This window comes from Rhyacophila brunnea, unplaced genomic scaffold, assembly GCF_057557595.1.
Source record: "Rhyacophila brunnea isolate RB1 unplaced genomic scaffold, BYU_Rbru_1.0 scaffold_16, whole genome shotgun sequence".
NCBI classification, from domain to species: domain Eukaryota; kingdom Metazoa; phylum Arthropoda; class Insecta; order Trichoptera; family Rhyacophilidae; genus Rhyacophila; species Rhyacophila brunnea.
In genome coordinates, this window is record NW_028232816.1 from 28,909,421 (window position 1) to 28,930,090 (window position 20,670).

Genomic DNA, 20,670 nt, shown 5'->3' on the forward strand with positions numbered 1-20,670 from the left:
AGAATTAGGTAGGTAAATAAATTAGAAATACACGCATATCGTATACATCTATACAGAATTATGAATTTTTCAAAAGTAGATTAGCAAGTAGGTGACCGATAGTATCCAGTCGTACCTATCAAAATATGTCTGATAATAGATACAACGCTACTATCGGATATTTGATACCAATCAATATCAAAATTATTGAATATAATAAAACTAATACGGTACTGTTTGCAATGCTTCATACGACGAGTCTTATTTTGATCTCATTTTTATACTGCCATCCCTTTTCGGTATGATATTTCGCGGTGAACTGTGATATAATACGTACAATTCGAGGGCTTAGTGTCAAACAACACTATCTACAAAAGTGCAACTTTACAGGAGAGCCAAAAATCGTTATTTTAGATTCTTGTAACTCAACAAGGGAAATGTTTATTTAAAACTTATGTTAATATTTTATAATTTATTGTGTATTGTACATTTATCTTGCTTATGATGATGCTAAAATTTATAGGGATAGTTTTAAAAAAATATGAAAACAAGGGTAACTTATGTAGTTAGCGTTAAACTTCACTGACGATTTAATAAGAAATTAGAAAAGATTGACATAACGTTGTTTGACTATCATGTAGCCATAAATGTAAAATAACGTTATCTCAAAAAAAAACATCACTTTTTTGTAGATAACGTTGTCTGACTTTAAGCACTCGAATTTACATGTAACAATAAAAAATAAACTCTGGGTCCTCTGATTTATATACAAACTCTGGTGTATAAACGACAATTGAGTTAACTCATTCGCTGCTGACTAGATAATGATTTTTTAATTACCACCTTTAAAATGCACGTTAATTACATCAATCGGCCGCCTGGTCATTACGCGCCAGGTGCGTCTTCAGCGTCCAAAGTATTAAAGCAAACCGGAACTGGCTATTGATGCAGAGGAACCACGGAAGGCTTTGTCTGGAAGAAAAATCAACATCTTTAGTTTTTTTTATGATTTTACCAAAATTTTGACTACGACTCGCTGCCATATCGCTTTTTCTCATCTGGAAGAGGATCCGCCGATCAGGCCCTCACTCCAATTCTGTTAAAGCACGCTTCCGTTCTACCCACGCCAGGGTACCTTTCAATTCATTGATATTCTCAAAGATATTTGCAATTCGCAGCTGTACTCTGTTTCGTTCATATTTAGGGCATTATAAAACATTAGTTGTGTATATTTCTTTATTTACCTTTTCTAATATTTTTTTATATTTTATCTATAAATAAAACCCTATGAAGTTTATAGCCTTCCCCTACCTTTAAGTGGCCATAATGATTAGGTAATAAAATAATAAAAACGATTAAAATTATTGTATTATTAAAACTGATTATGAATGCTTCCTAGACTAAAACATGACTTCCGACGAATTTCCTTTCGTTCGTAACAATAATTACAACTATTTTTTTTATTACAAAAAATGCTTTTACGAACATAATCGTCTTCACCTGAAATGCGTATCTAAATCACTCCGCGGTCAATTTAACTCGAGCACCGAAAATCTGATGACTTATTCTCCATGTTGTAGTTTTCGTTTTCTACTTCTCCTTTCCTGCAGTGCTCCACAAAGGCCATTGTTACATCACGATGTATTTGGAATAGTGATGCCTTCAACAATAATAATTACAAGATAAAAAGAACTTTTTATATACTTACCACGTTTTTAAATTTTCTGTTGAATCATATAAACTTGACAATTCTATGTAATAATAATTTAGGACAAATAAGGCAATTGTCAACAAAACATTTTTTTTGCTATTTTGCAACAAACAAACAAATATAGAATACTGAAATGTTATTTTGATTTCCATAGTAACGCACGTATATATTAATAATTAAGTTGCTAGGACCACCCCTTTAGCAACCAATAATAGTGGATTGTATTACGGATTTCTTCCGAAATAACTTTTCATTCAAAACAGAATTAACTGAAAATGAATTCAATTCTACTTAAAGATGGCTAAAAGTATTAAAAGAATGCATTGGCATCGTGTTCTGATATATTATAAAAGTTTCAAATGTCTAGCTAGTCGGAAAGTTAGTTAAAATTGATTGCAAGATTTGTACTGGATAAAAAACCACCGGACAAACAAGAATACGAGCTAAGAAAGACGTCGTAAAAAATAACGTCAAACCCAAACGGTTCGAACAGAGCTTTACAAATGGGTCTAGGACGATTAGGCACCGGGACAACTGGACGCCACGGAATTCGAAAATAAATAGACGTTAGGTACTTATAAGTACTTTAAAAAATATTTAATATTATTATTTTTATTTAAATAATTATATTATGATTTAATAGTTGGTGAGAATGTAAATATGCAGACGTAAATAATGATTTAATCGTGCATATGTTTAAGTTCCAACGAAAAAAGAGTATCTTATTTTATATAAAGCCTTAGGCATGGTTATTATCATTCCGCAATAAAGAACACATTATGTTAAGAGTAAAATGAATTAAAACTACTAAGTAGTAGATAGAAACTGATTAAAATACCTCGTCTACGCTCTGTATACGTGTATACGACAGTACGGCGTCCAATTGTCCGGAGTCCAGTCCTCCCATTCCCTTACAAATATACTCCACGGTGAAATGTTCAACGAAGAACTCGTCATTTGATTAAATGTTACACGAACTCATGTTTCACGTACTGCGACGCACGAATAAGTGTCCTACGGTGAACTTTTTACGTACAAATTTCCGGATACGACTATGGATGCCTCAAGAAAGCTTCAACCTGATGTACCCGTTTTCTCAAATGAAATTGATACTGACGTTCTGAAAGGCCACTAAATATCATACAGAAGATATCGTCTCTGTTCTGGCAGAACACACTAACTGGAGAATACTAGTTTTGAGTAATTTGACTTTGAAGTTGTTAAAATGTTTGAAATGGTCTATCATGTGAGTTTATTAAGTAATCGTTAAAAGGATGACTTTAAAATAAAGACTGTTTATTTATTAAGAAGGTTTCCAGACGGTAAAGTTTGAAATAAGGAACATTTTGGTATAACTAACTCAATATGTAATTTTTTCGAATTAGTGTCTTCTGCCAGAACAGTGACGATATATACAGCAGAGTTTCGGAATGCCTGGAAAGATGCTAGAATATTTGCGAAACTCTTATTAGCTCTTCATCATATCCACATGCCTCTAATAAGCAGCGAACAAGACCTAAGAAGAAGACGATATATAAAATGCCTTTCGCTTGTAAAACAAATATATAATACATATTATGTTCTTATGTCAAAGCTACCCAACTGTTAAATATTATGCTACAAATTGATCTAGTCAGGGGGGGGCAAACTGCGGCCCGCCGGGTATTTTTTTGCGGCCCGCCATTATTAATTGTACTTCTGACTACGAATAACTTTTTTATATATATTTTTTTTAAATACGAGGGTGGGTCAATAAGTCCTTAGAAAAGCCGACAGGTGGCGCGACTAGTACTGTAAGCGGTTTGTTTTCATGCAGCGGCACTACCGATTCAGTATGCTGCGAAGTTTCAATCAGATTGGTCGGGTTGTTGTGTGTTTCTCGTACATTTAAAAAAAAAATTTGCTTGTGGAAAATGGAAAAATGGAAAATGGAGAAAATTGAGTTTAGAGCTGTTATTAAACATTTTAATATAAAAGGGTTAACAGCAAAAGAAATAAAAAATGAGTTGGATTTAGTTCACGGCATATCTGCTCCTTCACTTGCAACTATTTATAACTGGTTAAATGAATTTAAACGTGGTCGTACATCAACAAAGGATGAACCACGCTCAGGACGTCCTGTAGAGGTGACTACACCAGAAATGGTCAATAAAATCCACGATATGGTGTTAAGTGACCGAAGATTAAAGTTGAGTGAGATAATTGAGGTTACAGGGATCTCAAAAAGTAGCGTCATTTCTATTTTACATGACAAATTGGGCATGAAAAAAATTTCTGCAAGATGGGTGCCGCGTTTGCTCACAGTCGACAATAAACGCAATAGGGTGGTGGCCTCTAAAGCCCTGTTGTCGCTCATGCAACGCAATCCGGATGATTTTTTTCGTCGCTTTGTGACTGTAGATGAAACATGGATACACCACTATACTCCCGAGACGAAAGAACAGTCAAAGCAGTGGATTGCGAAAGGCGAACCATGTCCAAAGAAGGCGAAAACCGTAAAATCAGCTGGTAAGGTTATGGCTACTGTATTTTGGGATGCACGTGGAATTATTTTCGTTGACTATTTGGAAAAAGGAAAAACAATAACAAGGGATTATTATGCATCTTTATTGGACCAGCTAAAAAACAAAATTGAAGAAAAACGGCCTCATTTAAACAGGAAAAAAATCCTCTTTCATCAGGACAATGCCCGTGTTCACACATGTTTACGATCAATGGCTAAAATTGAAGAATTGAAGTTCGAATTGGTCGACCACCCACCGTATTCGCCAGATTTAGCCCCCAGTAACTTTTTCCTTTTCCCAAACTTAAAAAAATGGCTAAGTGGACAACGTTTTTTTTTCAAATGAAGAAGTCATCGATCGGACAAATGCTTATTTTGAGGACCTTCCGAAAACTTATTTTTCTGACGGTTTAAAAAAAATTGAGAAACGTCTAACCAAGTGTATTGAGCTCCAAGGAGATTATGTTGAGAAATAAAAAAAAAATACAAAAATAAAAACTGTTTTAATGCTTTTTTCTAAGGAATTATTGACCCACCCTCGTATTAACAATAGATTAAAATTTAAATAATTTGTTGTTTCGTAAATCTATTATCTCAGTACGTCTTCTTTGCGTCTCGTCTCACACTATATAACCACTATTTTCTACGTTGAACATCGATTGGGAATGAATGGAAAGAAATTTCGGATTGTAATCTTGCTCTGGATGTATTGTATGTAGATCAATGGACATTGATAGTGTACCGACAGAGCTACAACTTGAGATTATTGATCTGCAGTGTGACACTGATTTAAGAGAATTGCATCGTCGTGAAGAAATCTCCAAATATTACAATGCCCTTAATTCAGACAAATTCGACCAACTTAAAGATTATGCAAGAATAATGTTCGTTATTTTTGGATCAACCTATATATGTGAACAAACATTTCCGATCATGAAACTCAATAAAAAATCTTTACGATCAAATATCTCCGATACCCATTTAGAAGCAGTTTTGAGAATATCAACTACAAAATTAACACATGAATTTAAAAAAAAAATCAAAAATGTACAACAGTTTCATTATTCTCATTAATTTTTTTGTAATGTTTATTTTTCGTGATAATACAGAGTGTATATCTAAAAATTGTATTTTGCTTGCGGCCCGCCGCTCATTTTGAATTCTTGAATTTGGCCCTCCATCCAAAAAGTTTGCCCCCTCCTGATCTAGATTAAAATACTTTGGACGCTGAAAACGCACCTGGCGCGTAATGACCAGGCAGCCGATCGATGTAATTAACGTGCATTTTAAAGGTGGTAATTAAACAATTATTATCTAGTCAGCAGCGAATGAATTTATTAATCTTGCTAACCATTTTTCAGTTTACCTGTCATATAATGAAATATCTATACCAAGGCCTAAACAAAAACTAGCTATACGTGAGAGCAATAAAGCATTTGGCACGTTTATATATCCGCAATATGCGTTAGAGTTAGAATTTCTATGGCTGAATTAAATATTCTTGTACGCGTCGCGCGGTAAATATTGATTTGGATGACTACAGTCATTTAAAAACTGCAAGCACGTTTTGCTGAAATTTATTGTTTTTGTGTTAAATAATATAAAGTTAGTGATAATTATTTTTAGTGAATTTAGTAGAAAATATGATTAAATATGTTGTTTAAATTTAGTAGCCGTACTGAAAAGCAACATGATGGTATAACGTTTCATAGTTAAGTTAGAAATAATAAAATTGAGGTTCTACTGTGAGTTATATGCAATAGAAACGTTTTCGTTTTGATTATTTCTTTATATTATTACTTTGAGCTCCATATACCTATCTAAACATGTAAACTAAACTGCCTTGAACAACTGGATCTCGCGAACTAGTGTCGGCTACTAGAGGACATCACTGATTTGCAGGCGTTTAAAATTGTATCAAACCAAAATGACATTGAATGATGTTTTGTTGCCTCAGTATAGAAATGGAAGAATAATAATGTCATTTTACTATTTTTTATAACCAAAAAGGTCGATCTAAAGTAGATTAAGTCATCATTAGGGACGCGTTTTCATGTGCTAACCAAAATGAAAATAATATATATATATATAAATAAATAAGGAAACATTTTTTCTCAGTTTTTATCTATTTTTTTTCTAATACTAATGCCATAAGACGTAGTTTAATAGCACCTGTACACGAACATGGATTTACTTGCACCAATAGTGTGTACATATTTTCAACTATCACAATTTTTTTTACACGTAAAAGTGCTGAATGTCTCTCTAATCCCATTCTTTAAGAGTAAGCGAGACGCGATTTTGTAATTTTATGATAGGTACTATTTGACGCGATGGAGCGACCAAGTGAAAGAGCTGACTGGGGGGCACCATCAATTCTGCCCTGAGAGAAGCGGAAGATCGAGAAGGATGGAAAGCCTTGGTCGCTCAAAGGATGGCGAAATTTAAATGTGGTCATGATCCTCAGCTATGAGTATTGAGCTATGAGTATAATAAGAGACTATTTGACAGGTAAAAATTAGTCAACCTTAAAATGAGTCTCTGCGTGATGTGGTTCGTTTTTTTACCACCAGGTTTACCATTATCATTCTACTACGCAGGCGCAGATATCGAACTGTCTAATTGTCACGTCAAAATACAAAAGCTTCTAAGCTCTTTTGATTCATGCATGCAATCTTGGAATTTGCACAATAATACGTGTTTATACGTGCATTGTTTGTTATGGCCGTGATAATACGTACCTACTGTCAGCCGTAAATTCATGTACGTGTAATGGTAATAAAACAGTGGTGTAATAGTAGCACCAAAAAAACTATTCTCTTCCCTGAAACTTAAAAGCTTTTAGCTTCAAGCCGCCAAAGAAAAGCTTCCCAAAAGTGATCGTCTCTCAGCCCATGTAGCACTGGCCTGCGTTATACTATGATTTATTTAATTTTTACCGCAAAAGGTCACAAAGCTCAATTACAGTAGTGAAACATAGCACAAAAACATACTTGAGGGAATTACCTACATATATATATATATATATTGATACCAAATATCATAATGCCTAAATCTCCCATCACAAATCCTCCAATCGACAGAGTTGGGAATATAATGATATTATTGCTATTGTAAATGAGTCAAGGCTAGACCAGGATGCACAGCGAAACAAAGAAAAAGAAAGTTAGCGTTATCTGTTTCTGGGCGGACGAAGGGTCAAGAGTAGGTACGGTCAGTCGGTAACCTACTCTTGAGCCTCGAACGTCGCCTCTAAAAATACAACTTGCCACCTTTTCGTGCCAAAGCGTGCGTTTACAAAATAATGTTGCTAATAATTAATCGTTACTTCAGTTACTTGTCAAGTAAAATATACTGACGTAATAAATACTTAATGTCCCTGAATCAGTGTTTTTAATAAGTGGAAAAGTGTAAATCAACACCCTACGTAAACCCACACCCTTCAATATATATATTTATATTGTGTCCTTACAGGGGGCCATGATCATCATCCGCAGAGGGTACGAGTGACAACATATTACTTTAAAAGTATTTCTTTACTGGTCAAACGCAGTAATGTTATAATATCTTGTTATATTTCAATATAAGAAAATAACTCTGCGTTTGTGTTAATAATAATTTCGAGAAAGAGAAACGAAACAGGTTTACTTTGATTAAGATCTCTTACATTACAGAAGATAAGGTTCTGTATTATATAAAATGAAGGATTATGATTTGTTACTATGCATTAAATTAAACAATAATAAATGTAAGCTGGTTAAGTAGTAAAATTATATTATCCGTATCCGACCATGTCTGATCCGAATAAGATCATATTATGGGCCTCCACAGAGTAGAGGTTTGTATTAACAAATTTTCTTTTTACAATAGATGGATATCAGCCCCTTGCTAAACCTATTAGGTCCATAATTTGACTCATACACAAATTCAAAAACAATATGTGTACTTGTCAGAACCAGGATTCGAATCTGGGACCCACGACGCTATAGGACAACGCTTAAGCAGCCTTCGTGGGTGTTATACGTGTGAGTTTATTACACTTAAAAGTACTCAAGCACACAGATACACAGCCTAACTCAAAGATGAAATCACAAAACAGATTCATAAATAGAATTCCGATAGTTTATACCGCAATACACTACATTTTGACGCAGGGTTTTGAATATGTGAGTGTCCTACGAAAATGAAACACTCATTAGGTTGTGCACGTCTATAAAGTTGTGATTATATTGAGATGCACATCGCGTACTGTCACGCTGTCGCGGCGAAAAATTTAGCCTATGGTTTCGTTATTTTGCAGAATATTTTGAGCGATCATCACCTCTGTAAATTCAATGATGGAGAGTGCCAACTCTAATGTATTAATATTTTTAATTATTATTCATTATTCATGCTAATTTCAATTAATTTTAACAGTTTCTACGCGTGTGTACGCTAAAATTACCTGCGATATTATATCAATAGATAATATTTTGAACAACCTGCAGACCATAGATTGAAGACAACATTCTAATAGAAAACACGCGATTTTTACATGAATCGAAAATGTGTACCTAGGCATATAGAAAAAAATGTTCATTGAGTCATGCAGGTGTCGATGCAGTGCGGTACAACGTGAGGTGACCTCGTATTCTTTTGGAGATTTAGGCAGATTTTGCTAACTGACAATGTTCGTTTAAAGGTTCAAATATGCTACGGAATCTGATATCTATAATCAGTCTGATAACACCAAGAAAAACGACATTTTATGCTTTTACTTCACCGTTGTGAAAATTTACTGTGACGTCACGTGATAGTACGCAACGTGCATCTCAATATAATCACAACTTAAGATTCAGCAGAGACATTGATTCTAAAAGCTCAAAATTCGATACCTTTGAAGCTTGTTAAGATGCCATGTCTCACAGGCATTAATTAATTCTCTTAATACGTACAAAAACGGCTGGTTATTAATAATTACCCGATAATATTGTAATATCTTTATTCGTATTATTACACTGAGGACATTGTATGTGATCAAACTTTACCGATGGTATAGTATTCTCCACGTAACTTTGCAATTGTACACAGTGACAAAATTTGTGTGTTATACGCACTGCGTATTAGTGTATTGGTAATTGCCAGGTTTGGCTGATTTCATTAAATAATTCAAATTTAAAAAAAATCTATTCCAAATTGCAAGATAAGCTCATTAGTCTTCCTCAGACACCAGGAAATTTGACTAGAGTTAAATGTTTTCTTAAACAGGTTGTCATGTGGAATAATAATGTAAGTACTAGACGGCTTATTGTTGCGTGAAGGCAGTGCCCACTGTTCCATGACATAGATCTTCAAGATAATCACTCTTCTTCGTTCACTCTTACTTGAACGATGCGGCGGTGGTATCTCGACTGGAACGCGGAGATTACATCGAACATTTGACTGAGGTAATCCATTATTATAATAACGATAACATTGACGCATGCAGATGACGCTCGTATTAATTTTTTGGAACGAATCATAAATTACTCGAAAGAAAATCCGGTCTGTTTTAGAGAGTTACATATTATATTATATTATGCTTTTTACATAATTTTTACAAAGTGAATGAAAAAAAAATACTTTTACGGGATTGAATCATAGTTAAATGAGTATTTTGCCAGATTTTAAGAAGAAATAATATATGTGTCGTTAGATTTCAAAATCAGCCAAGTCCATAATAGATGAATAGGAGAAAAACAGCTTTTTGTTTTATCAAATATACAGTCACCAGGGCGAAAGTTTATATTATTTCGAGTATAGAATATTTAAAATTAATAAATTCCACATTTTGATAATGCAGTAATGTTTGAAAGCAGCAGTTTTTCGGCGATTCACAAAAAAGTCAAAAATACCTAAAGGTGGACTTGGCTGATTTTGAAATGTAACTTCACATATATGAATATTTGGTAACATATGGTTATCCTGGATTCAGCGGCAAACACATTTTGAAAATAGCCGATATACTGGATTATTTGTTAGGATAACCTAACCTAACCTAACCAAACCTAAACTAACCCAAACTAACAAATAATCCAGTATATCGGCTATTTTAAAATTGTGTTTGCTGCTGTATCCAAAATAACCGTATAGTACCGAATATTTTTCAAACTGTACAAATCTAAAATATTTATTTTTCAGGAGACAGGAAAGTGTTAAAAGTCTTGCAGCGGTGATTTTATTTGACGCAGATAATGCAAACGATTAGTCAAAAGATTTAAAAGGGACCTCAAAACAGTTCATACACTTATTGTTCAAATATATATATATATATTACCATATCTGATCGTAAGAATATTGTATGGGCCTCCACATGTTAGAGGTTGTATTAACAGATTTTTGTTATTTTGAGAAATGGACGTTAGCCACTTGCTCAACCTATTATGTTCATACTACTCCAGACGCTAATTGAAAAACAACGTGTGTATTTTTCTGACCAAGGAGGAGAAATCCGGGACCCACAACATAATAATCCGACTGAAACAAAGCATATATGCCCCAGATAGTAGCATCAATTTTTGAGTGCCACGGGTTTTCAAGTGGTCACTGGTCTTGTGTGTCGTAGATTGCCAACCTGTTTCATTCGAATTATCCGGGTAACGATCCTCAGTCATAAAGAACAAGAAGAAGTAACATTTCATTTACCTAAATAATTTGTATTTTTCCATTTCTAGAGGGGAGGACTCTGGAACCGAAATCCTCCCTATGTGTGCACCCCTGCATATGCCTACTAGGTACAGTGTACACTACAATTACTATTGTTGTGAAGAAAAAATCATAAAAGCAAATTAATATTCTGTATAAATACATAATAAATATACCTCGATAAACTGAAATTGTAAAAAAGTGATTATGTTAATCCGAATATCTTTAAACTTGGTTTCTAAGTGCATTCAGAGATCATTGTGATTGTTCCGTGGTCAACCGACCGAAGAATTTTGTACAAAAATGAGGATGGCTTTTATTATATAAGTTTTTTTTATTCTGATAACTGTGACAGGCGTGAGTTTTGTTATAATTTTAATGTCTGTGTCATTAATATTATTTTTGTATAATAACTTTCTAATTATATATTACATTCTAGGTAATAAATAGTACTCATAAAAATGTTATAGAGTTACCCATTACCTATATTGTGTTTACCATTAATGCTGAAGCAAATATGGTGTATAGTAATATCTATTTTTAATTAAACTACATATTATTATGTTTTTTCAAATTTCAGTATTGGTATTTTATATGTGAGGTAGTATCCTAGTAACGCCCACGATGGCCGAGTGGCTACTCGTCGTATTATAATATCGTGGGTCCCGAGTTCAAATTTTGGGTCTGCCAACTACACAATATATTCTTTTTCGTTTTGTGTTTGAATTCAGAGTATGTACATAATAGGTTGAGCAAGTGGCTGACATCAATTTCTCGTCAAAACAAAAATCTGTTATTACAAACATCTACTTTGTGGAGGCCCATAATATGATCTCCTTAGGATCGGGCATGGTAAAAAAATTGTATCTAAGTATAATTTTAAATGCTTCAATGAAAATAAAATGCAATGGAATGCTTTACACCCACGATGGCAGCGAGGCTTAAGCGTTGGCCTATTGCGTCGTGCGTCCCAGGTTCTAATTCTGGGTCTGGCAAGTACACATATTGTTTTTCAATTTGTGTATGAGTCAGAGTATGGACCTAATAGGTTGAGCAAATAGCTGACATCCATTTCTCGTAAAAACAAAATCTGTCAATACAAACCTCCACTCTGTGGAGGTCCATATGATCCTATTAGGATCGGACATGGTCGAAAGAAGAAAGAAAAAGAATGCTTTACTTGTGAAGGAAACATAAAATATTAATAAGAAAGTAATATAATTTGTGTATCGTCTATAAATTAAATGCATTGAATTATTCATTATGGTATCAAGAAGGCCCTAAATTATAAAATAAATTCAGTATGTAGGTTAAACTATTGTTTTATTCAACGAATGTAATAATATTTATTGAACATAGATAATACTATTAGGAAAAAATTTGCTGGATATTTGAGAAACGTTTTAATTGCATGTCATTACATACTTAGGTAAGGTACATGTGTCTATATTGTTAAATCACATGGAATATAATTCAAAGGATGTATGCTTGAGGTCTTTCTGGCACTCTATTTATTCAAGATTTTTTTCTAATAAGTATATTTCTGAGGTATTTCCAAATTATGTGTGTAAGATAAATTAAGATTAATGAGGCTGAAAAATTAACTCGAATCTACATAAATTATAATAAGGGTGGTAATTTTAATACTGTGTTCATCTCTATACAGTATTGTTGTAATAATCTACTAGCTCCTCGCCTATTTCCAAAATTTACCTTGTCCATTTTGTTTTGAGATATTCACAAAAAACGAGTATGGAACCTTTACATAGAATAATTACAAGATAAAAAGAACTTTTATACACAACGCTTTTAAATTTTCTGTTGAATCATATAAACTTGACTTGACTAGCTTAAACGATCAAAAAAATTTGTACTTGATAGAAATACTGAATAATGAAATGTCATTTCATATTGATTTCCATAGTAACGCACGTATATATTATTTATAAATTTAGTTGCTAGGACCCTCTAGCAATTAATAATGGTATCAAAATAACTTTTCATACAGAACAGAATTAACTATAAATGAATTCAATTTCACTTAAAGATGGCTAAAAGTATTAAAAAATGCATTGTCATCGTGTTCTGATATATTCTAAAAGTTTCAAATGTCTGGCTAGTCGGGAAGTTAGTTAAAAGTCGATTACAAGATTTGTACCGGACAAATAAGAATACGTCCTAAGAAAAACGTTGTATAAAATAAAAAAAGTAACATATTTTGCTCCTCGGGCCATTGGGCGGGTGCTTTTAATATTTTAACTACAGAGCTTTTCCAAACAAACAGTTCAAAGTTTTGCGAAACATGATATACTTTCCTGTATTGAACGAAAGTTTCAAAATACTCACTCTGTAACTATGGAAAAGATGATATTTGAAAATTGCCACCAGACGGACAAGATGCATTTTGAAATTAGATGATATTTTTCAATCGTTATACTGATTGCAAAAGACTAGTTTTGGAAACATTTATAGAATATTTGTGTGCCACTTTTAATATGCAATAAAATTGAATATTCAGCTAATTTTTAGTCAAAACTGGACAAGATAATTTTCGGAAATGGGCGACTCAATTTTATATTAAGCAGGTATGCATAGTTTATAGTTTAAAGAATATACACGCGCACATACATTTTATAAATTTGTTGTCACGTGTTTAACCTATTCAACTAAATTTATTTTATATTAATTGTGAGGTAGTATCCTCGTATAGGTAAATGCTTTAATGCAACCGATAGCTCACGAGTCAGTTAACTACAAACTTTACATAATTTAAAAACACAAGTATTTTTAGTATTTTTTAGTATAATTTATTCACTACACTCATACTGATTATTGAAATAAAACTGTGTCAGATCAACAAGAATGTGGCTTAAATAGCTACCAAGAGATACGGTCTAACTATAGGTACCCATTATAGACTTAATTAATTATTTCTCCTAAAAGGTAAACATCTTCAGGGCACGAGGAATATTTTAGGTCACGTATCATACGTGTGTTTTAAGGTTGAATCGGTGAAGTCTACTTTGGGGTTAGTAGTAACAGTAAGTAAGAATGTTATATCGAATAGAAAAGTATTGATACTTGATATCGGTAACTATCGAAAGAGCATATTGATTCTTGTAAGTATACATCAATAACTATTAAAAATCAATGCCACACATTGAAATTGATGTTATATTGTAGATATGTGATCAAGTAAAGTTCTATGAAATTGACTAGTCAAAACCAGATAAATATGTTAATTTTTAAGTAACACCTTTCTATGAGGATATACCAACGCATATAAACGCAGGATATAAAGCGCAAAGTGTTCAACCAGTGAGTGCTTCCCGTGATCACATATGCGTGTGAAACATGGACCCTAAGTAAAAGAGAGATCCAGAAACTTAGAGTAGCATAACGTGGTATGGAGAGGTGCATGCTGGGTATAACGCGAAAGGACAAAAAGAGGAATGAGTGGATAAGGAAGCAGACAGGGGTTTTCGATGTAATAAAGTTTATTAAAAGCCTTAAATGGAGATGGGCTTGACACATAGCTCGAAGAAGAGACAATCGTTGGACAAATCTAGTCATCCAGTGGTATCCAAGAAGTACAAAACGTCCGCAAGGTAGACCTAGAGGCCGCTGGATTGATGAAATGATAAAGTTCTGCGGAAGTACGTGGCAACGCAATGCACAGGACCGAGAGAAGTGGAAGCAGCTTGAAGAGGCCTTCATCCAGCAGTAGATAGATTCAGGCTGATAATTATGATGATACCAACAAGGCGGACTATGTACACAAAGAGAAGACCTGGATGACCTAAATTGAGATGGTTTAAGAATGCTCGGCCAAAGCCACTGGAGAGTGTCAGCAAGGGAACTCATAAATACCTTACGGATGTGGACTAACAGGCAACCGATCTCGAGTGTGGAAGAATATAGGATTAATTTAAACACGTGTAAAGAATACCGTTGTCCTTTATTCTGACAACTGCTCTCGGCTTATGCACTGACGATCATTCAATATTCGTGTATGTGAAGGTTTCATCACACACTATTGCACGTCTCTAATGTGTGGTTGATTTTCGTAGGACACTCACACATTCAAAACCCTGCGTTAAAATATAGTGGATTGGGATATAATAGTTTATAGGAATTCTTTTTATTAATATGCTCTGAGTTGGATTGTCCAGGATGGAGGAAGTTTTTGAATGAGGCCAATACCCGCTAAGGGTTGTAGTGCCATAAATGATGATGTCTATATATAATTGAACATTATACACAAGAAGAAATAACAGTTTTTTTTCTTCCAATTTTTTTAAATCCGAAAGTGTATCAAATGAACTTATATAAAAGAACATACCTACATAATTTTGAAAATACTTCTTAGAAAACAACACATTAAAATAGAAAACCTCTTTTTGAAAAAAGTAAGATATCCCGCAGGAATCGAACCTGCATCTCTTGGGTATCGCGCCCACGCACATTGACCACAATGCTAAAGGAGGCATACTTAATTACGACAAATTTTAACTAATGGCTTTAATAATCACTGAAGGGCTTTTTTAAATTGAGCTGCATTGGCGATCGGCTTTTGTATTTTAAATCAAAATATGTATTACTTTAATTACTAACCGATGTCACGTATCACTCCAAGTTTTTTTGTTATAACTTGTTGTATGTATATAACATTGTTCTATATATATAAAAATCATGTTTGTTCAAAAATTAGAATATTACATTCTTACATCTAATAGTTAATTATATAAAAGAATTTAATCAAAACAAGATGAGTCTGACAATTTCTATAGCATATAATACGGTTGACACAGGTATATTCAAATACAATATCATACACAAGAAGATACGGTAAATTGTAATTTTCTTTGTCGATATTAAAGGAATGGGACGACTGGCCTCCAGACAATTGGACGCCGCACTGTCGTAGACACGTGTAGACGAGGTATTTTAATCAGTTTCTATCTACTACTTAGTAGTTTGAATTCATTTTACTCTTAACATAATGTATTCTTTATCACGGATTGAGAATTACCATGCCTAAGGCTTTATATTAAATAAAAAACTCTTTTTTCGTTGGAACTTAAACATATTATGCACGATTAAATCATTGTTTACGTCTGCATATTTACATTTTTACCAACTATTAAATCATAACATAATCATTGAAGTATAAATAATAATATTGAATATATTTTTTAAAGTACCTATAAGTACCTAACGTCTATTTATTTTCGAATTCCGTGGCATCCAGTTGTCCGGTGCCAAATCGTCCTAGACCCGATATAAACGTGGACATATTTGGGTTTGATTATTAAGGCACAATTAGTAGTATCCATACCGTATCAGACTAAAAATAGCAGGTTACTAATTGTGTAGTCAAATATTAAATAATGTCTAAGTGACAACTATGAAGTCAAACTTCAACGTGCTACTGTGGTTGTGGTCCTAATAATAGTAAAGAACGTTAAATTCTTCCTATAGAAAATATACCGTTTTGAAATAAATATCTTCGCAAACTTTGATATACTTCCGAGCAAGTAAATATTAGATTTAATTCGCATTTGTCATAGTTGAGTTAATAGCTCAAGGAAAAAGAGTATTCATCAGGACCGAAACAATATGTGAAGTTCAAGCCTCGCATGGCCTACCCTTTTCTTATAGATGTGTTTTCAATAACAATATGTATCATCATCATCATCAGCCGGGGTCAATCCACTGCTGGATGAAGGCCTCCCCGAGATTCTTTCAACTCTCTCGGTCCTGTGTCGTTCTCTGCCACGTATTTCCGCCGAATTTTACCAGTTCGTCAATCCAGCTGCTTTTAGGGCGATCCTGTGGCCGTTTCGTGCCCCTTGGGTACCACTGGATGACGGCATTTGTCCAGCGGCCGTCTTTTCGGCGAGAAATGTGCCCCGCCCATCTCCATTTCAGCAGTTTGGCAACGTCTATTACATCGCGTACTCCTGTCGGCTTCCTAACCCATTCGTTTCTCTTACGGTCCTTTCGCGTGATGCCCAACATACACCTCTCCATGCCTCGCTGTGCGATTCTCAGCCTTTGGACATCTCTCGTGTTGAGGGTCCACGTCTTGCAGCCATACGTGAGCACACATTGGTCGAAAACCCTACGCTTAAGATACAGTGGTAGGTCACTTTTGAAGATATTATTCAGACGTCCGAAAGCACACCATCCCAGCTTTGTTCTTCGAGCAATTTCGTCGTGCATGCTTCCGTCTATGGATAGACCTGCTGTCCGAGATAGACGTAGCTGCTGACTTGCTCGAGTTGGGTGCCATTAATACAGATAATCGCAGGGTCTGAAAAACAGTTCCTCATCACTATTGTCTTTGAGACGTTTATCTTTAGGTCGACCGTTTGACTGACATCCGCGAGTTCTTGCATTCTACCTTGGAGGTCTTTCGGGTCTTGTGAAAGTATAACAATATCATCTGAAAATCGCAGGTGACTGAGGTGCTCCCCATTAATTGGAACACCTTTTTCCTCCCAATCAAATTTCCTAAATAAGTCCTCAAGAGTAGCGGTGAATAGTTTAGGTGAAATGGTATCACCTTGCCGGACACCTTTGTTAATGGGAAATTTACACGACCGTTTTTGGAGTTTCACGCATGCTGTGGCATCACTGTATATACTGTTCAATATGATTATGTAGAGTCTGGAAATTCTTTGGTTGCTAAGGGCGTCTATCTATTTATTTTATAAAGTTTTTAAATATTTATTTTAGTCTATGTAATGTAAATTTAGCAATGTCTAGTAAATTTAGTCTATTGATTTATTCAATAAAAAAATCTTCTATTATAGACGCCCTTAGAAGAATATGTATAAACTTATATATTTCTTCTGATATTGTTTCAATAGTTTCAAAGTAACTGCTTTTTAGAAGAATATTAACATTCAATAAACATTCGATGAACGGCACTAACATAACCAATATTGTCGCTTGTTAATTTACATTGGAGAAATTTATTGGGCACAAAGTTAAGATGGGAGGCCAATAAGTCAGTACCTACAGCGTTAAGACTGTGGCGTTAATTACAAGGCGACGGATGCTTTGAAGATTTAAATGCCTTTTTATTAAATCTGATACATTGAGGAAAGTAATGGTAGATAAATGTAAATTAACACCGCACGCCATGAATCTTTAAATGAGTGGTACCCGCAGCGCTCGAAATGGAAAAGTTTACGAACCGGAGCGCTTGAAATTCTGAGGATATTAACAAGATTATCAAATTTTATGTGTATTTTATAAACATACGTGTGCCAGATTTTCTGTTATATCTATGGCATATCTAGCTCAGACGGTCAAATTATTTTATCCGTAAGACGGAGCGATAAATTTACAAATTCCACGAACCGGAACGGCGCTCCGGCGCGTTCCGGTCCATTTCGAGCCCTGTGTACCCGGAATCGTACGTATTTTATATTATGTTATATTTATCACAAAGATATTGTTGATTTCATGTAATGTAAATTAAAATCATTGAGTGGTCTAAGCGGCCTAATATATTATTAATATTAGTAAATATTTAAAAGATTATTAAGGCTTGCTGTGATATATAATGTGAAGATAAAGAGAACTTTTTATACACCACGTTTTTATATTTTCTGTTGAATCATATAAACTTGTAAATACTTGATAGAATTACTGAATAAATATAGAATACGGAAATGTTATTTTGACATTTCATATTGATTTCCATAGTAACGCAATTATATATTAATAGTTTAGTTGCTAGGACTGGACACATAAGAAAAAATTTGTACTTGACAAACAAGAATATGAGCTAATAAAACGTGGTAATAAAAATAATTCTGACAGCGAAGGAAAATTCAAACAAATAGAACATTAATTTTTAATTTAAGACAAATTACACAAAATATTATCTATGGTAAAAATTCCAATTTGGAAGGAAGAAATAAATAAACATAATTACCACATTTAAAAAGCATGCTAATTATATCGAATAGCCACCTGAACGTTTACGCACTAGGTGCGTCTTTAGCGTCCAATCAGCGCTCGAAATGGACCGGAACGCACCGGAGCGCTGCTCCTGTTCGCGAAATCCCCAAGATTATTGCTCCGGTTCGTGAATTATTAAAACACAATAAAATTAATTTACTTTATATATTTTTTAAAGTTTCTATGAAACTTCTCGGAATAATAGTAAAAAATATTATTTATGAACGTGACATTAACCTTAATGTTCATCAGCGGCGCCGACAATATTTTGCCCTAATCTGGCATGCCACAAGTTTAAAGACAATTAATTACTCTATTTGACTATCTGAACTTACCAGGTTTATTTCTATATAATACCTACATACAATTATTACATAAATATGTAAATATTTGCGGAAAATTATCGAGCGCTCCGGTTCGTAAAATCTTCTATTTCGAGCGCTGCGTCCAACAACTTACTGTATATTATGTATCAGTCAGTCGTCATTTTTGCGATTGTTTCAAATTTGTCAGTTCAAGATATGTTTTCAGTTTTACTATATTTCATGAGCTTTAAGTATAGTAGCTGTGAAAGGGAAATTAGCCAAAAAAGTGCAATATTTCTGAGCGTGAGTTCCTTCAGTATGACATTAAAAAATCGTATCATTGCAAAAATCAAAAAAAATGTCTTTAAAATGGTGATATTTTTAATCCCACGACGCTATATGCCGATGCGTAAGTCGCGTGGCTATTGTGGGTATAATGTATGTAATTTATGTAGCACGTAATTTCAGTGATTAAGTAAAGAATATATTTTCATTAACAACCTCCAGTACTAAATGTTTTTTTCTGAGACACTTAAAAGAGGTTAAATACATTTCAATGTACACCACCATCATGTACCAGTTAACAGAAAGAATTGCCAGATAATAATCCATTCAATTATGACCCTATGTGTATTCAATTAATTTTTTCACTTTTTAAGTATAAATAATGATAAAACTATGCATCTTATGATATTCATTAGTCATTAGTATGACAGTTTCTTTGATAGGAATGTCAATAAACGATACAATATGTAAATTTAAATTGACCGTACGGGCAAGGTTATTGCAAACAAAATTGCGTACCTTCCTCAATAACATTATTAATGTCCTGCTTCTGGCACGAAAAAAATGCACTTTCCCTCCAATTTGCTCGATTGTCACGAGTGCGCGTGCGTGGTGGCTATATTAAACTGCAAGACTATACACAATTGCGTCCCACTCGACAAACTCGGACTATAATACTTACTAGAAGCTGGAGACATGGTGCTTTTGAATTACAACAGATATGCAACAATGTTTTAAGTGTGAAATATACACAAGATTTAATAACGTTAATTCTTATAATATTAATACTATCGACCGAGGGTACATACATGATGGAATTCGAATTTAAATCTATTAGAATGTAACGTTAATTATTCTTATTACTTTTTACTGCTGGGAAAATTTGACTAAGTGGACACCTATATAGGCTAGCTATTTTTGGAATAAAATAAATAATATTTAAATTAATCTGAATTTGTAGAATTTACTCAGTCAACATGTTTTTGATTTTTTGTGAATATTTTTACACTATAATGATAAATGAATGCTGTTTTAACAGAACAGTTGAACAAAAATATACATGATATTGAGGATAAGTCACGAGTTAGCGTATCCGGAAGTTTGTACGTAAACAGTTCATCGCAGGACACTTATTCGTGCGCTGCAGTAGGTACATGAAACATGAGTTCGTGTAACATTTAATCAAATGACGAGTTCTTCGTGGAACATTTCACCGTGGAGTATATTTGTGCAAATGCTACAACATG